The sequence below is a fragment of the Grammomys surdaster genome, unplaced genomic scaffold (genome assembly GCF_004785775.1).
Source record: "Grammomys surdaster isolate TR1022 unplaced genomic scaffold, NIH_TR_1.0 197, whole genome shotgun sequence".
NCBI classification, from domain to species: Eukaryota; Metazoa; Chordata; class Mammalia; order Rodentia; family Muridae; genus Grammomys; species Grammomys surdaster.
The window spans coordinates 2,845,812-2,852,957 of NW_021604642.1; the positions used below are offsets into that span (position 1 = coordinate 2,845,812).

General features: G+C 38.9%; 1 pseudogene; it reads left to right on the top strand.

The window, feature by feature from the left end:
* The first annotated feature begins 248 nt into the window (after positions 1 to 248).
* Positions 249 to 4,790, top strand: LOC114623365 (annotated as a pseudogene).
* The last annotated feature ends 2,356 nt before the right edge of the window (positions 4,791 to 7,146 follow it).

Below are 7,146 nucleotides of genomic sequence, written 5' to 3' on the forward strand. Positions count from 1 at the left end.
GCTCTTTAGGGAACCGGTACTCAGCATACCACAGGGACCAGCCATCTTTATCAAACTGCTCCCCAAAATATGGCAGTGCCACAGAGAGAGTATCCTCATTGGAGTACTTACGCTTAAACTCATCCAACACAGAAGTACTCTTTGGCAGGTGAGTGGAAGGGTCCTTGCCCTTAGGCTCAGCAGCCAGTGCCTGCTGATGCTCATCCATCTCTTCCTCAGGATCTGAGCTCCAGCTGTACTAAGCAGCGATGAGGGCTTTGAAGGCCCTCCAGTTTTCAGGGTATGTGTACAGGGTCCCAGCTGCCATGGGGATTCTGTGGAGAAAGGGGCGTCATTTGGATTCTTTATTCTGTGAATCTCCCATCTTCCTTATATATTTTCCAACCATGTTGCTTAACTTTTAGTCCTTCTGGTTTACTTTTTACTCCAGACAATGATTTTTGGAAAATGTTTTCTCTTAGCCTGTCAGTTGTTTTACTCTGCTTATGTTGTTGGGCTTTTTGCTGAAACAGCTTTCCATTTTAAGGTTGTTAAGTTCACAAATACCTTTATAGTTTCTACATTTTGTTACTTGTCTAAGAACTTTAGTACTCCAAATTTATAAACATTTGCCTAGAAAATTTTATATATATATATATATATGCTGATTTTATTTCAAGACAGGGTTTCTCTGTGTAGCCTTGGATGTCCTGGATCTTGCTTTGTATATCAGGCTGGCCTCAAACTCACAGAGACCCTCCTGCCTCTGCCTCCTGAGTGCTGTTATTAGAGATGTGTGCCACCACCACCTAGCAAGAATATTTTTTTAAAGAATAAGCAGATGTTTCCATTTATGAATAAACTCCAACTATTCCTTCCATATTAATGTGAAATATCACCTCTACCATACATCAATTCACATCAATATCTGTATTTACATTTTATTTAGATATGCATTTCTTGTGTCTATTCCTGGTATCCTCTCAATTTATTCCATTAATTAAAATATTTAGTACCAATTATAAATTTTTAGTTATTATAGCTTTATAACAAGTTTTGATATCTGTTAGGACATGTCTTTCTTTTCTACTTTTATTTCCAAAATTTCTTGGCCATATTATGCATTTTCTCTTCCAAATAAGTTAAAATGAACTCATTAATTTTTATGTAAATAAAACAATTAGATTTATTGAGATCTTTTAGCATTTATAGAGCAATTTGGAGAGCATAGCCATTATGTTAATACTTAGTTGGCCTGTCCATGTCAATACATATCTCTAAACTTATTCAAATATTAAAATACCTTTAAATAATTTTTATAGATTTTTGTTCCGTATTAGTACTACATATATTGTCAGGTTTATGTCTAGACTTTTTATTTTAGGCTTGGTTATAAATATAAAGTTTCTAGAATATTTTCTAATTGGAAATTACCAATTTATATTGATTTGATATCTGAATTCTTTTATGCACTGGCTGACCAGGACTCTGTGCTGTGAGGTTTTATTTGTTTGTTTGTTTGTTGTTTTTTTTTTGCACTTTACCCTTGTTTGCATTTGTGTATGTGTGGAGATCCACCTGTGCTGTTGCATATGGGGAGAGCTAAAGAAAACTTTGGGAAGTCAATTCTTTCCTTCTAAGATTTGGGATTTGGGGATTAAACACGTCACAGTAGCAAGCACTTTTACTTCCTGAGCCCCTATTTTAGTTAGAGTTACTATTACTGCAATGAAACATGGCAACTGAAAGCAATTTGTTGAGTAAAGGGTTTATTTAGCTTATACTTCCATATCATTGTTCATCATACTTGGAAGTCAGAACAGGAACTCAAACAGGGCAGGAACCTGGAGGAAGGAGGTGATACAGAGGCCATGGAGGAGTGCTGCTTACTGACTTGATCAACATGGTTTTCTCAGCCTGCTTTCTTATAGAACCCAGGATCAGCAGCCTAAGCGTGGCATCACCCACAATGGGTTGATGAGCCCTTCCTCATCAATCACTAATTAAGAAAATGTCTTACAGGCTTGTCTACAGACTGATCTTTTGGGGGCATTTTCTCCACTCAAATGACTCTAGCATATGTGAAGTTGACATAAAATTAACCAGACAGCTCCCTCACTGGCCCATGTTGTCAGTTTTTTAAGCATTTCCATACTTGACAATATATAGGGCAAGTGAAATTCTACCTATAGCTAATAAGTTAAAATATTGACTCAGCTCTGTTTTGAACTTTACTGGAGTAGGCTGGATCTAATTCTCTCTCCACAGTAGGAAGGAAAACAGACTTTAGTTAATTCTAAGGATGATTACTATCTAAGAGCATATGTTCCCTTATTTTATTCATCTTGTCCTCTACAGAGCCCCTTTACACCCTTAGACCTGTTGGTTTACACTAAAGCTCACAGTCTTCAGCTTGCTGTGTTAGCCTCTTACTAAATAACAGGGGATTCTTACTGCTGCTATTGTTTTATGTATTTTTGCCTCACACTTTCTGGACTATACCTAGTTCATGTCATTCTTAGATTCTAAGGTTTTTGACACCCAGTAGGTGCTATAGAAATATTGCCTCACTGGTTTCAGCTTCTTGTGTAGTAATACTACAAAGTAAAAGAGGACTGGGGCAAGTCTGGGGCACCAATTCAGTAGTAGAACACTTAGTGAGAATGTACGGAGCCCGTGGTTTACCAGAACTAAAAAAAAAAAAAGGTACAACAAATAGAACTAAAAAAGAAAATAAAATTGAAACAAGTGTTCAAATACTCAAAGTAGGTGCCGTGTTCAGTACATTATTGGAGTGTCACATTGTATAAAATGTAATAGTGTTACTCTAACTCTAGGGGGACACTCAGGTTTCTTCAACTCTAGAAGGAAGGAAGAAATAAAATAAATGTCACTGGATGTAAGTCATCAAGAGCATGAGGTTTGAAGATAGGCTTTATTTTCCCTTTAGGCGGGATTTTCAGGATAATCTACTGGAAATTGGAGATCAAGAGACTCACTCTCTGTAAGATTCTAAGGAACCTTTGCAGGAGCACATGAGAGGGTCAGCTCCTGAGTCACAACTCTGTTCTCTGACATCCCCAGCCTATTCCAGCCTGAATGTGGAGTAAGAAGGAACAGGGAGTTACACCGAGACCACTGAAATGGAATAGAAAGTGTATGTTGGCCTGGAGTGTCTATTCTCTGAGCAGTATGTTCTTTGAGGACATAGCATGATGGTCTACAGCTGGTCAAGGAAGCAGAATTGTGGGGATCCAGCCAAGATCTTTTCTCATCAGAGGCAAAACTATAGTCAGGGCCAATATCTCCTCTAATTGTTGGCAGATGTGACCAGACATCCATTTTATTTTTAGTGACTAACTTGAAGTTCTGAAATGTGAACTGTGTTTACTATCGTTTGGAAACTGGAACAGATATTTGAATACTTCGCTCTTTAGATCCCAGCCCACAGTCCTAATAGGCTCCCCAATCCTCACACCCATTCACATCTGTGGTTCCTTTCTGCATGTTAACATGCCTCTGAGACGCTGCCTGAATCTCTGGATAAATCCTACTCTGTCTCCATTAGTGTATTCTATAAACTCACAAGCTAACTGTTGGGTGCTTTGCAAAAATAATTTTAATGTACTTAAAGTTTACTTTTACAGGTAACCTCAAAATTTTCTTTATGTGTCACATCATTCCAATTTTACTTCATTTTTCCTAGAATCAGCTACAGTAAATAATTTAGGTATGATTTCTTATTATTTTTATCATTTTAAAGTTTTGCCTTAGTTTTATTTGCTATTGCTGTGATAAACTATGTCGACCAAACAACACAAAAAGAAAGTGTTTATTTTGCTCTCAATTCCAGGCTAAAGTTTCTCATGGGAGGGGAGTCACAGCAACAGGTGTTTGAAAGAAATGGTTGCCTTACATCTGTAGTCAAGAGCAGAGGCCGCCCTCCTGACTTCTTTCTTCAGTGCTGTGGCGGCAGTGGTAGGGCTGAGGGGTGGACTGGCAGAAGGGATAGCTAGTGTGTGCCCTCACAGACCCAGATCTTGCTCAGCTCAGCTTGCACATGAGCGGCCACTTCTGGGCTCATCGAGGAGTGGGGAGGTTTTGGCCCCAGTCTCTTCTGGCACCCCATGGTGGGGAGGATGGAGACATGAGAACCTGGAGCAGAGTTGAGCGGGTTGTTTGGACTGTGTCTCCTGTTAGGGCTGAGGTGTAGCAGTTTCTCCCTAGAATGATGACGTTGCAGTGAGTTTCCTCATTCTAAAGCTGCTTGAGGTGGCATATGATTTCCAGACCTAACACACATCCTGAACAAAGGGGATGATTATATGAAATGATCTGAGTATTTTATAGCAGTGGCCTTCTTACCAGCACAGTGAAGCAAGGATCCAAATTCCCAGAATACAGAAAACAAGATTTTTGGGATCCAATACAATGGAATGCCAGATGGGTTCAGTGATGACTTGTCTAGCAGGAGAACAGCAGGAAATAAATTTGCTACTAAATATCTTTATGTGTGCCATGCCAAGCTGAATGCCATCATGAACAAGAATTCAGCTGATATGAAGGGCTGCAATATGCTTATTGCCTTGATCCCATGTAATGAATGTGCCGAGTTCATCATCCAGGAAGGTATATGAGAACTTGTTTTCATGTCAGATAAATTAAATACCATGACAGTGAACAGACAACGGGCATTAGGCTCATGTTTAAATTGCCTGGGGCTACATTAAGAAAAATTCACACGGAAATACAGCAAGATTGTCATTGACTTTAATTCAATTAATAGCTGACTGAGTCAGAAGCCCCAGTGAGTTCTATCTCATTAAATCGCAAGAAGATGAGGACTCTTCTAAGAAACTGCTAGTGCCTTTCATCTTGAAGTTGCACATAACTTTTTAATAGCCAGTGCAGCATAAGTAGACATCTAAAGAATATAAACCTTTGAATCTTCTTTACTGTCACATGGATCTACATCTGTTTAAACTATTGATTTAGTTCGATTTGGAAACTAAGGGCCTGCCCACGAACCTGGAGTGATGGTCTCTCCACTGCCACAGCCTCTCTGGCTGGGATGACAGTGTCTCTTCAGAAGCGTGTACACCAAATTTCAACAGCCACTCCTTGCTCCTATATGAGCTAGAAGGAGATACAATTGCTCTGCTTTCTTAGCAGGAGTGAGCAGACACATTGATGTGAACATCTGACCCAAATGAAGCATACCTTGTCATGCACTTGGGAAAAAATAGGACTCTAGGATCAAATGATAGCAGCATGAAAGTATATGCTGCAGAGTTGAAGGGAACTCTCTCTCACCCACCTACACAGAGAATGTTGAGGATGGATATGTCCTGGCAGCATGATCAGTACAACTGAACCAAGACTATCCTCTCAGTTCCCACTTTCCTGACCTACACAGGGCAGTGACACACTATCACTCTGAAGGTTAGAAAGTTCTGCAGTATCAACTTCTCATCCTTGGTTTGTTGGTCATATAGCTCTGATAACTTTATTCAAGTAATAATTAGTTCTTAGAGGAGGCAGCTTACCCAGTCCCACTAAACCAAGCACTGTGTGTGGTAAGAGCTGACGTTATATGGATGGGTGATGTGGGGGCAATCCTCCATCTTGTTTCTCCTCCTGTAGGAAAACATATCACCCACGTTCCATGTGCCAATGTGGTTCATTTTCGTGGACATCCTACAACCAGAAAGTATATTAATTCCTGGAGCTGTTACGATGAATGCCTACAAGTGGTCTATTTATGTGCTGTGGGTTTCTCACAACCTGGAGGTTAGATTTTTGTGAAGTGTCACAAAGGAGAATATTAAAAGAGGAAACAATAGATACTAGAAGGCATCCTCAAACTCAGAGTTTTAAAGTGGCAAAATATCAGTACTTCTTGGGTTCAGTAATCTTATCTCAAGCACACAGAGACAATATATTGGCAGAATTAAGTTATTTTTGGATGTAGGCTGAGTTTCCATTTACTTCCTTGTTGTTAACTATAGAAAGGGAATCATTATCCTTAGACGTCATCCTATGTTCTTACCTGTGGAACTCTGTCATATCATGGAGAATCCCTTTCTGCTGTTATATTAAAGATTGGTTATGTATATAATATAACATAAACATGAAACTGATGATTTCATAACCTGTTCTTAATTGTCAATCTTTTATTAGTTATTAATTTACATTATGTCTAGATTGCAGCTCATAACTTCCTTTCCCCCTTCTCCTTCCAGTCTCTCCCTCTCTCCTGCCTCCACCCCTCTTCCCTCCTCAAAAGAGGGGGGGTCTCTCATGGATATCAACCACCCTTGGCATATATAGTTTCAATAAGGCTAGGCACATCTTTATTGAGGTTAGACAAAGCAGCCCCATTAAAGAAATAGGTTCCAAAGGCAGCCCCTTTTCCCTCTTTAGGAGTCCCACATGAAGACCCAGCTGCACAATTGTTACATATGTGCTGAGGGCCTATGTCAGTTCCGTTCATGCTGTCTGGTTGGCAGTTCTGTCTCTATGAACTTCTCTGGGTCCAGGTTAGTTGACTCTGTAGGTTTTCTTGGACTGTCCTTGACTGATCTTATCTTTTACTTTGAACGTACCTCATACAAAGAATGCCTATTAAATCCTATTCATAGGCACTGATTACATTCTAGGAGGAAGCATGTATGTAAGGGGGAACTTGGGTCATTTTAGAATTCTTTATATTTCAATTGGCAAAAAGGGTATGAATAAGGAAACCACAGTAATACAGCTATTCATTAATATAAGAAATATGGTATCAGTAAGGTAAAATACAATGTTTTTCTCTTTGTGAAATAAAGGAAGAGGATTGATTATTTCTACATGTTGTTCTTGTGAGTGGAAATCAGTAGAATCACTCTGAAGGGCAGTGTGGAACTTAATTCTCATCATTCATATTCTCTAAGTTTGTATTTCTACCACCAGAAGGAATTAGCTTAGAAGTTGTCTCAAATAGGGCTTTTTTATTCTTGTTCTTCTTGTAATCACGAAATGATTTATAATGATGTTAAGTACATAATAATGTAATTTAGAATTATTTTGTAGACTCTGTGGACCTCTTTAAGTATTTAGAAATGTGCTCTATTCAAAAGCAGATAAAATGTTTGGAATCCTTTCATGTATAAGATTCCCATATCCTGA